The 12,047-nt window shown below is 47.0% G+C and overlaps 1 protein-coding gene across 1 annotated transcript in view; it reads left to right on the forward strand.

Annotated features, from left to right (window-relative positions):
- Positions 1 to 7,275: 7,275 nt before the first annotated feature.
- The window catches only part of ST5 (suppression of tumorigenicity 5), a 109,014-nt gene continuing 104,242 nt past the window's right edge, over positions 7,276 to 12,047 (forward strand). The window contains exon 1 of the mRNA XM_012654353.1: positions 7,276 to 7,532. The gene's annotated coding sequence lies outside the window, so the exon portion shown is untranslated. The remainder of the gene's footprint in view (positions 7,533 to 12,047) is intronic.

A 12,047-nucleotide genomic window follows, 5' to 3' on the forward strand; every position in this document is an offset into this window, starting at 1 on the left:
GGCACTCTAGCCCAGGCAACACAGCAAGACTCTGTCTCCAAAAAAAAAAAAAAAATTTGTCCTTATACCACTTCAATTATCTTATATACACATCACACCTTGGTTTAGGTTGAGGTTCTGTGATGACACTGTTGATGGCCCTATTAGTTGAATTGAATAATTGGTTGGTTTTATTAGTTCATTCATTAAAAGTTTATTAATTATACTTGATACAGGGTCCTAAACTAAGATTCAGAGTAAGACTATTACAGGCTAGCAGGAGAATTCAGCTGAATAAGCCTTGATGCACTAAAATGCAAGACAGTGAGGCGGGGTTGATGCTGGAGTGGCAGACTGTTTGTTCCAAGGAGTGCTGGGGATAAGGGTAGAGAATCAGTCTAGCCAGGGAAAATCAAGGGTGCTAGGATGGAGGAGGTGACACAGTCTGGGCTTACTTCCCACAGTCCTGCACAGATCTTACTCTGAGGGGTACTTCTTTCTCAGGCTCAAGGTATTTCCTTGGTTAATCATAGAAAAGCAGTGAGAGTCCACATTTCTCTTATTCCCCAATCTCTTCCTTTTCCCTCCACTTTGTACCCTATCCACTCCAGTCCTAAAGCTTCAGTCAGTCATGATAGGTTAATATCTTGGTTGAACTCGGACTTCTAAGCCCAGTAAGCCTGGAAAGCCCATTCTGGAAAGGTAGAATGATGCTTTTAGTGGGTGTCTGGGATATTGCCTTGGTCCCAGCTTTCCTGGTCCCAAGCCTGTGTTTATGAGTTTCAGTGTTAAAATGAGGGACAGTGGACAGGGGCCTGTGGATTTGAGAGATTTCAGGAAGTTAGCTCATATATCAACGTTGTGACAGATACTCTAAGAAACTGGAACAAGCCACTGAGTACTTTCTGTCCTGGGGATCTGAACCTCAGGCTTCGTATTGAGGGTTGTGAGCTGAGTGGAGGCGAAGTGCAGGAAGTTGGCAGACTGGGCTCAACCCAGCGCGAAGGTGTCCAGTGGCTGCTTCACTACAGGGCTGTGGGATCGGATAATTACAGGCCAAATTCCACACGTCTCTAGTTCAGAGCGTTAGGGTTGGAGGTGGTGGGGGTGGTGGGGAGAGGTAGAGGGGATTAGGGCAGGCATAAGGACCTGGGAGAATATCCTATCGTAAATGCTAGGACTTGAGCATAGAATGGGTATTTCTGTTTTCCTAGGAAGGCTGTGCAAGTGAAGTACGTGCAGTGGTGGCCAATACACTGGAGGTCCTGCCACATGTGGCTCCCAGGCAGAGGAAGGGTGGGATTGCCAACTGGAGGGAGAATTTGTTTTGTTGATCTGAAGACCCTAGTAGAGCCCAAGTAGATTACTGCTTGATTTGCCATAGACAGATTATCTTTCGAGAGAACTTAGTTAGATATTGCCAATTTTGCTTTGTAAAGGCAGCTTTGTCTCTGACTGATGGCTAGGTGTGAGTCCCTGGCAGAGCCTCCAGTGCTCTTCCGGGTACTTCCCAGGCCATTTCCCATTCTGTATTTGGCATCTTTCTTCTCTCTCCAGCTTTCCTTAGGCAGGAAGCCTGAATCTCCCATCTTTTCCTCCAGGAAAGGCTGCATTTTATTGGTGATGGTCTTCTGTCTGATCCCAGGCAGACGACTCCAGAGCCCCAGGCCAGGAGCTCTGCGGAAAGGGTTGGATATAGACTCTGTAACCCCTGAAAGCAAGAGGTCTTTCTGCTGCTTTGGACTTATTCATAAAGCAGTAGGACTGGGTGGCTTCAACAGAACAATGCTTGAAGGACCCTTGAAGAATAGCTTGTCCAACCCTCTCATGATGTGGAATAAAAAACAGAGGCCCTAAAGGACGGGGACTTGCTCAGGATCTTACCACCCTGGCAAGCTGGAAGCCAGGACTGGGTGCCAGCCTGCTTACTCTCTACGCCTAGGTTTTTAGTTTTTCCCTTCTTGCCACATTGCTACTCACAGGTAGAAAAGGAAAATTGTAAAGCTTTTAGGAGCTCTTCTGTAAGTGGCTGCTAGAGCCCAATGTAGGAGAATTAGGGGGAAACACAAGTAGAACTGGATCCCAATCTGGTGGGCATTGGGAGCGAGGCTTCTGGGAGGCATCAGTAGTTAGGCCCACATCTCTTAGGCATTCTAGGATCCAAACAGCAATATTAAAACAGCGGTTCAGTTTTCTTGAGTTCCTTTGATCCTACAGTAAGGAGAGACTTTAAAAGATTTACCTGGCTTCTGTGTTTTTAGGTTCAGAATTTCAGTTGTCTTTAAAGAGACAAGAAACTCCTCTTGTACTATAAACTCCTCTAGAGACCTAATCTAGAATCTGACAATCATATACATATATATTCTCTTGGTACAATGTAAGTTCATCCACTCAAATTCCTTCACCCTATGGAGGGAATAGCTCTTTCTGTTTGTTCGGAGAATCTATGATTCATTTATCTCGCACGCACTGATTGCCCACACTGAATATCCTAAAGTGGGTACACCTCAAGGAGCTCAGGTCTGTGGGGGAAACAGGTGTGTAAGTAACAGTGATAAAGTAATACAAACACCAGAATAAAGGCATCTTTAAAGTGCTATTGGTTTGCAGAGGAGACAGGTTCTGCCAGGGAATCAAGAAATATTTTATAGAGGTGGTGGTAACTGAGTTAGGCCTTGAAGGCAGTAAGATTTTGTTAGTGGGGGAAGGAGAGGCATTCAGATAAAGGTAGCAGCATGAACAAGGGAGGGAAGGAGAGAAAAATGTGGGCCGTTTCCAAAGCATCAGGCAATGTGCTGTGGTTGTGCCTGTGATGGGATGATGGTAGCAGGGGACATGTGGGCAGGAAGTGAAGCCAGAACGATTTCAGATTTTGGTGGTAATGTAGGTTGTGAGAGAGGTTTGGACTTAGTCACACTGCTGTTGCTGTTATTTAGGCCTTCATTATTTTTCCCCCAGACAGTGGTTTTCAATTTTTTCTAGTAATAGAACCTTTTTTTTTTACCAGACATTTTACACCCATCTCCAAATTATAAAATACGAGATGATTGTTTTTTAGTAGAAATGTGTTTTTTGCAAGCACAATGACCTGTACGGTGGAGGTGGGAGAAGGTGTTTTTGTCCGTGAATGGAGTTGCTGGCCTGAGAGAACCTTGTCACCATGGGAGCTGGACCATTCCTGCAGCCCGCTGGGTTTGGCAATAACATGGTGGTGCTGGACGGCCTGTGAGTGGGCACCGGTAATGGGAGATGCTGTAAAACCCTGGAGTGCGTCCCCCAGGAGAGTGACCTTATGAGGAAAGTTCTGGGAAACAAACCACAGGAAGACTTTACAGGAATTTTTGGTTGAGCCCACAGGCAAGGCACATGAGGAAAAGAGATGTAATTATAGTTTGTAAGTCTATGAAAAGATGCAATGAGTGACATGAAATAGCTGTTCAAAGTTTCTTCTTCCGTAGGACAGGAAGAAATGGTTTTTATGCATTCATTCAGCAGATCTTTATGGAGCGTCATCTGTGAGCTGGGCCTTATATTAAGTGCAGGGAATATGGTGGTTAGCAAAATAGTCTAGGTTCCTACTTCTAAGGAACTAAGGGGAAAGGCTGAGATTAAGCCAAAAATTGACAAATGCATAATCCCACATCATGGTGAGTGCTTTGAAGAATATGTATGGGGAGCCTCACTTAGACTGGAGGATTGTGGAAGACAGGAGATGGGAGAGTCAGGTTGAGGCAAGGTGAGTAAGAGTTATCCAGGCAAAGACTGTGGAGTGGGAGCATGTCCCAGGCAAGGGGAAACAGCCTGGGAAAAATCTGGCACTTTGGGAAAACCAAAAGAACTTCTGTTTTGGCCGGCACACAGACGCGAAGGGCAGGAAGTGTGCCGAAAGGAGGCAGGAGGAGAATCATGCTGGGCCCTGTAGGTCGTGGTAAGAACTTAGATTCTATCCTGCATGCATTGGGAAGCCACTGAAGTGTGTTAAGCAGGAAATGACATGATCTGGTGTTAAAAGGTGATTCAGACAACTCTGTGGAGAATGGATTTGTGAGGGCAAGAGCACCTGGGGCGATGAATGTTTGCTATAATTAAGGTGAGAGGTGGGTAGCAATAGAGGTGAAGAAAAATGGACAGATAAAAGATATATTTCATTTATTTATTTTTAGAGACAGGGTCCCACTCTGTCACCCAGGCTGGAGTGAAGTGGTGTGATCATAGCTCACTGCTACCTAAAACTCTTGGGCTCAAGTGATCCTCCCACCTCAGCCTCCCGAGTAGCCAGGACAGTAGGCATGTGCCACCATGCCTGGCTAATTTAAAAATTTTTTTGTAGAGACAAGTGTCTTGCTATGTTGCCCAGGCTGGTCTCAAGCTTCTGGCCTCAAGCAATCCTCCTGCCTTGGCCTCCCAAAGTGTTAGGATTACAGGTGAGAGCCATCATGTCTGGCCCAAAAGATATATTTTAGAAGTAGAATTGTTTAGAGTTGAGAGATGGATTGGATGTGGAAAGAAAGAAATAGGGAGATTCAAGGATGTCTCCCAGGTTTCTGGCGCAAGTATGCATGTGGGCCTCTCAACAGACAGTAAATAGCATCAGGCTGTAAAATCCTTATCCTTTAGGAAATGTCAAGTAAGATTGGTCTAAATCCAGCCTTGCAGAGGCAGTGGTGGGATTCAGCAGTCCTCTGGTTCTGCCCAGTTCAGGGAGCTGGTATATATTAATATTAGCATCACCCAGGCAGGGATTCCAGATCTCCCACTCATGGGGTCCTTTCTTTGCACCCCTCTCCCCCAGGACAAAGCCCTAAGGAACCTCTGTAACTCTAGCATGCCACTAGGGGGAGCGTGGCCTGCATTGTGTCTGGTCTTGAAGGCTTTTTGAGTTTGGTTTTCTTTAGTGACTAAGTAGTATCAGCTTTAGTACTCAGCCCTGATCCCTGGCCCCTCATACTGGTTAGCAGTTGAATGCCTGGCATATGATACGTGCTCGATAAATGTTGGTTGGTGTTACTGTTATACTATATATATTATTCTATTGTAGGAAGGATGGGATCACTTCTTTCTCAGTTTGGAGACTAGGCAAGTGGAATGTGCATTTTGAGGACCGGGAGAAGAGCAGAAGCATGCCTGTTGGGCACAGAAGAGAGAGAAGTTTGGTGATTTGATGGTGTTGTCTCATTGGCACACTAGGGCTTAGCAGGGATTCCTGAGCTGGGACTTGGGTGAGGCTGGGCATTTCTAGTGGGTGATTGGGTATGCCTCCTTTGAAGCTCTGATTGCTTCACTAGAGCAATAGCGTGCACTGCTTAGGATTCGTACCATCCTGTCATTTCCTGTTAGATTTTGTAGCATTTCTCCTACCTTAGTTTATGGCATATATTTACCCTTTAAACTCAAGTCAATCAAAATCTTGTATTGAGAATTTTGCAATATGCTGGAGGTTAATCAAGAGCACAAAGATTCTACAAAGGATTGCTGCATTAAAGATTCCATTAGGACCTCTCTAGCCCTATTTTGGGGGGTGACATTGGGAAATGTTCTCCTTGAGCCTCAGTGTCCTCATCTTGGGGATTGGTGGAGGAGAGGTCAGCTGCTGCAGTGTTTTCGTTTGTTTTTGGTGAGGAGCTGCTGAGATGAGTGAACTTCTTTGTTCATTGCTTGACTCAAGAGTGCTTCACATGTAGTGTCTCTCCTGATGGTCATCCCAGCCCTGTCCAAAGGCTCTGTAGGTGGAAAGTGGGAAGTCGGGTGACTTGCCCCATGGCACATGGTCAGATAGTCGTGGAGTCAGGCACTGCCAAGGTCTTCTAAGCCCTGCTCCACCTAGTGCTGTTGCAATTACTCTGCTTAATGTACTCAAGAGAGTTGAAAGGCTTGGGTACTATTTCTAGATCTGTTATTTCCTGGTTCTGTGACTTAGGGCAAGTAATTTTACCTTTGTTTTAGATTTTTTTAAATCTGTTAAATTAGTATAATAATACCAGTTCTAACTTTCAGGACTGATTTATTGCACAGCTGAGCCAAGATTTGTGAGAATATTTTGGGAAAACATATAGCTGTAGGGTAGGACTCTTTTCTCCAATCTGTGCATCAGGACATGGTACATCTCATACATCTACCTTACCATGACTCATAAAGATTCTCTGTCTTCCCCTGGGAACCCAGCCTTGTATCTTATAACTGGTTATCAAAAAGCTACCAGTTTTTGAGATAAGGTGGCAGTGTACTTTAGTGGAACATGCATTGGACTAGAGGGCACTTGACTGATCTCTTAGTTCTTTGACTGCCTAATTAAACTGTATAAGTGTGGATCAAATGTTTGATGTCTCTGAGCCTCAGTTTTCCCATCTATAAAATGGTTGTAAAAATACGTCTAATGTATTTCAAAGAGTTACGAGGATCAAACAAAATAATACATGTAAAAGAAAGTTACAAAGCAGAATTGTACACAGTAGGGGGCAGGGGACTAAACTTAAAGGGCCTGCTGTGTCCTAGGCACTGTGCTAGCTTTAAGACAGGAGCAATATTATTACTGACTGTAATAACAGCAGCTCACACGAAGCCTGGGCTTGGGCTGCAGCCCCTCAGCAAGGCAGAGAGACAAGGTTGTGCTTGTATCATGTTTGTTGCCTGGGCTGTTACTCAGAACTTTCCCAGGACTCTTACTGATCCTGACCTAGTGTCTTTCCTTTCCATTGCAGGAAGATGAGACACTGCTTAGGTGCCAGCACTAGTATAATGAACTCCTGTACTGGTTAAAGCCATCGCCACGACCTGGACAGGCAGCAAGGTAAGCAGAGAGCCAGTCCAGGCGAGCTCCTGGGATGTGAGTGCGTTTCCGCCCCAACTGCTGCCCGGAAAATCCCAAGTGCACAAACAAGTCAAGGCAGTGCATCAGGGTCCCTCCTACCTCCAGGACCTGGAGGAATGGCTTGCTTCCCCTCCAAGCCTCCAGCTAGCTCCCTTCCCCCGGGCAGTGATTCTTCCAAGTTATAAAAAATGAGACACTGGAGGGGAGGAAAACAAGTCCACTTACTGACTTCTCCCTTCTCTCCTCTGAGCTGTCCAAGCAAGTTCCCAGGAGCAGTCCAGAGCCCTGTTTGACTGGAAGGGAGGTAGGAGGAGTGGAATGCCTGCGGAAACTGAGCTGATCAAAAGACAATGCTGTTTCATGGAAGCCTCCCAGAACTGAGAGAGAGACAGACAGACACTGAGAGACAGACGGTGGGGGGTTGGGAGAGGGGGAGCGAGTGGGCTCCAGAGAGCGTGCGCGGGTGCTGGAGTGAGAGCCTGGAGCAAGCCAGGAGCCGCTGTGCTGTGCGCGCCGCCTGGCAGGACAGGGTCGCCATGACAACTGGCCTGGCTGGCTAGCAGTGCTCTGCTCACTTGGCTGGAAGGAGCGCCACGAAAGGTCAGAGGAAGGAGCTGTGGGAAGCTCGCAGCAGGTATTGGAGCTTAAGCGAGTGGATCTTGGGGCCCTGGGCTCCCAAACCGACTGTGGGGTGAGCCAGCCTCTGCTGAGAATGGAGTGGGCAGGAAAGCACCAGGACTTTCAGGTAAGGGCAGCTCAGGGCTTGGATTGTTTCGCCTCCTTTCCTGGCTCTGGTCTTAGGCAGTTTTCTGGGAGGCAGGCGAGTGTCTGTACTCTCTGCTCTGGGTTTGGGGCTCAGGAATGATGTCATGCTCCAACAGTTGGATTCTATTAGCTTAAGGAGGAGGGAAACAGCCAATTTTCTTGACTTTGCAAATCTAGCTGATCTCACTCTTGCTGAATCTGAGGTGTTTAGGCTTCACTCTAAAAAGCATTGTTTTACTTTTATTTAGCACAAAGGCACAGGATATTTTTACAGGAATAATCTTATATGTGGAAAAATAACGAGTTACCACCACTCTCACAGTGTTTTGTAGGTCTTACAGGAAAACTCCAGTGTCTTATGAGTAGCTTGATTCGCCCTAATGAACACTGTATGTTTTGTCTCTTGGTGCTGCTATGTCTGACCTGTAGTGGGGGAAAAAAAAAAAGGCTAATTAAGCTAAGCGAGGAGCCTGCGGTGAGTTCCAGATCCCTCTGGAGCATTTATTAGGATGGAGGGACTGTCATAGGGATGTCTGAGCTGGGGTCTTGCACTTTCTCCCTACCAGGTAGCTTGAGAAGAAGCAAGCTGTCCTCCCTCACTGAGGTCAATCCCAGGCTTTCCTAAGAGGTGGGGGAGGGAGCTGCTTTGGGGGGGATGCAGCAAAGAGGTTTCTTATCCAGATGTCTCAGAGTGAGCCCTTAGTGGCAGCTGCCCAGAGCCAGGGGCCATGAGGCACTGTGGCTGTGCTGGGTGGATTCCTTTGGTTAATATTTTAACCGAATCTCAGGGCATGCGGTGTCCGTGCTATGCACTCCTTCTGCTTGGATTCTGCTACGTTTTGGTAAAACTTGCTCTGATCTAGAGGAGTGGTATGTGGTGAGCTCGGTGTGGCCTAGGAAAGGAGACCCTCCTAGAAAGGCAGTTTCATAGGTGATAGGTTAGCTAGGTTGTCAGTAATATTGTTAGGAAGATGAATGCAGCAGACACTCCCTGTGGGGGAGACCCATTGGGAGATGTGCTTCTGCTTGAACCCTGTTATATCTTAAATTTACTTCTTGGCCTCAGGGAACTTTGTGAATGCCTTTGGTTTCTCTGTGGGATGAGAGAACAGCTGCTGTCCTGGCTCCTCGGTTTTTCTTCTTGAACTTTCTGAACAGAATGCCTTTTGTATTCTGGCAAACAATGAGGGGGCATTCTGATTAACTTCGGGTCAGCTTGCCAATGCAAGCACTGGCCATGTCCCCGATGCTGGCTCTCCCTGAATACGTACATGTATGCATCAGTGTTGTGGCCTGAGGTTCCACAAGGGTGAACTCAGTGGCCCTGGACCTCAGATGGGCCACTTCTGAAGTTATTCCTCCTTTTACTACACTCCAGAGATCCTCTGCTGGGTTGAAACCCGCACTTTACTGGACAGATGTGGCCTAGCACTGTTGGTTGGGATTAAAGGTGGGGGATGTAAGGAGGCAGACTGTCTGAGCTGGTGGGCCCTTCGGTGGGCAAAGTAAAGTCAGAATCTCAGGTCTTCTCCTCTACTCACTTGTGGTTGGGGCTTCTCCAATTTTACCATCCCTACATGTGTGAAGAGGGCTAGCAGAGACCCAGTTTCAGGAGCTGATGCTCTTTCTTTTGATGTAGCAGAAAGAATGATGGATTTGGGCTTGGTAGACTTGCATCCATGGCCAGATTCTGCTACTCGCCAGCTGGGTGGCATGGGCAAGTCCCTTAACTAATAGGAACTTCAGGTTATTAGCTGTGAGATGGAGATAATGATAATAACAACTTCACAGGACGGTTGGGAGAAGCAGATGAGATAATTTCTATGAAAGTTTTAAACAAGTCATGTCCTATATAATGTAACATGTTGTGAATTGAAGCTAGAGGAATGGCCCAACTCTCTCTGGAAAGTCACTTTGTCTCTCTGTTCTGGTTCTCCCATTTGTGAAGTGCCTTCTTCGCTTCTGCATTTATAAATAAAAATGAGAGAAACCTTTAAAGACTTCTTCAAAATGTTTAGGGAAACAAATAGTGCTTTCTTTGGGTTGGGAAGTTTAATATGAGTAATGTCGATTATAGACTTTGAGCCTTATAAATGATCCTTCAGAAATCAAGCTTTCCTTAGGTCACCTGACTGGTGTGTTTTATAAAGTGTAGAGGAGAGGGCTTCCAAGAGACCCATCGCTTTCCCAGTGTCCCACAGCTACCTGGTAGTTATGGTGTCATACATTTCCGAAGCCGGAAAAGAGGCTACTGAGTGCCAGGCCTGGTTCCCCCATCCCGTTAGGTTCTGCTGGGGAAACGTTTGAGTGGGCACAGGGGCCTTTCTCCCCAGTGCTGCGTTTGGAAGGCAGGGTTCTAACTGGTAGGAAGTGTTACTGCTCTGAAAGCGTTGTTGGGGGCTGGGCAGCTCTGTCAGGAACTCGTAAGCCTATCGCTTAGGAGGAAACAAAAAAGAAAGAAACAAGGAAGTGGGAATTCCAAGGGCAGAGATACTTGATATGCCGTGGGACTGTGCCAAGGAATGGAATAGCAGGGGAGGGGAGACTCTAGGCAAGGACGTCCCAGATCTGTCCTCAGTGAGTCCATGGGGCGTGTGGCATACCAGGGCACCCCACCCACAGCCTCAGCTTACTGTAGGACAGGGGAAAACCTGCCAGCCTTGCCCGGAGTGGTGTCTGGGAAGAAGCCCTTGAGCAGACCCAGAGTAGGGAGGTGTTTTTTGTTTTTTTGTTTTTTCCCCTGAAATAGCAGAGCTCCCCTTCCAGGTGAGTCATGTCACAGCAGCCCCTAAAGCCTGAAGGAGGAGTTGTCCACAGCTTAGATTAGGACTGCAGCCCGTTCCCCTACTCCCCATCAGTCCAGCTTCTCAGAGCCCAGTCAAAGATTGGATCCTTCTATGTTCCTTGAAGATTAAAAAGTAACATTCCTGTTCTCACTCCTTCTCTCCCCCATCCTGTACTCCCCTTTCTGCACACTCTCCCCTTGGCCTTCCTCTCTCTAAGATTAGAATAACCAGTCACCCAAGGAAGTTGAAACTTTGAAATACCTTGGAGAACAGGCCAAGGGCACCCCCAATTCTGCTGGCTTGGCCCCTTTCCCTGGGATGAAGGGCTGGGTACACAGTTTCAGGGGGGCACCCCAGATTCCCAAGTGTCAGGGCCACACTGCTGGCATAGAACTAACAGAGGCCACGCCCCATTCCCCACATTGTCTGATTCTAAGAATTGCTTTGGGGAGGTCCGCTGGCACCTGAAGGAGATGGGAAGGTTTGAGTCCCGGGCCTTCCAAAGCACCTCCCTGTAGGCAGGTGGGACTGAGGGATTGAACTGAGGGATTGAAGAATACATCTTCCTTCCTGTTTCTTTTCTTAGCTGTTAGCTCTCACTGCCCCAGCAACTCCTCATTTCCACTGTTGGGCCGGAGAGTTGCTGAGGCAGCCCAGCAAAGGGAATACATATCTGAGCCTAGAGGAGGTCAGGCAGCAGCCCTCCAGAGCTCTGTCCTTGCCCTCCTTCTGTGCTCAACGTTGGCTTGGGAGGAGGGTATGTTTAGGGCAAGCTGCAGGGAGGGGAAGGGGAAATCTGCAGGCAGATAATCGAGTTCTTTGAGTTAGAGGGACCATGGAAAGTGGAGAAGGGGCCAGGAGGGCATAAAAAAAAAAAAAAAAAAAAGACCATCTGGCATAGTCTGTAGAGATTTCTCTTTAAAGCCCGTGGGAAAACTTGCATTAATGTGTGCCTTCTTCTGAGGGTGGGGAGGGAGACTGTGCATCTATTTTATCCTGCACGGGAGGTGTGTGTGCATCTGTCTGAGTGGGTGGGTGAAATACTGGGTGCCTCTGTCTTAGGGGAACTTGCCACATAATGCTGTGCTGATAGAAAAAGCCTAGGATCTCTGTTTCTTGTCATAGGGCCTAGAAAACCGTACTGGATGTGTGACCGTCCTGGATGTGTGTGTGTGTGTGTGTGTGTGTGTGTGTGTGTGTGTGTGTGTTTTGAGGGGAGAGGAGGGTGTTAAATGAGTCTAGGCTACCTTATAGAAGAATTTCTCCAAAGTTCCCTTCTTTTATTTTCTTTGGCTCTGCTATAATGAATATACTATTGTTGGGGAGGCTGTTGAAACTATCACAATACTCTTCTCATCTAAAAACCTCCTGAATGTTAGATGTCACTGTCTCTATAAAAGGGTGAATTATATACAATTGGGGTATGAAGCCTTCTTAACCAAAACAGACCTATTCCTAAGGGTTTGTCATGAAACCACCCCAGTTTTTCAAAGATCCAAACTCCTCTTCTGGGTGACCTGTTTTCACTGAAGGGGTTATATGTGAACTGGAGATTGATTAATAGGCAGCAGCACAGTGGATGGAGGACTGTTTGAAATTGGGGAAAATGAGATAAACTGAGGGCTGTGGGAGATGAGATCTGAAACAGGAAGAAGACTACTAGGCAGAAACATGAGAGAGCCCCTGAGCAAGGAGACTGGGCAGAAGGT

The sequence above is a fragment of the Propithecus coquereli genome, unplaced genomic scaffold (assembly GCF_000956105.1).
Source record: "Propithecus coquereli isolate 6110/MARCELLA unplaced genomic scaffold, Pcoq_1.0 Scaffold44, whole genome shotgun sequence".
NCBI classification, from domain to species: Eukaryota; Metazoa; Chordata; class Mammalia; order Primates; family Indriidae; genus Propithecus; species Propithecus coquereli.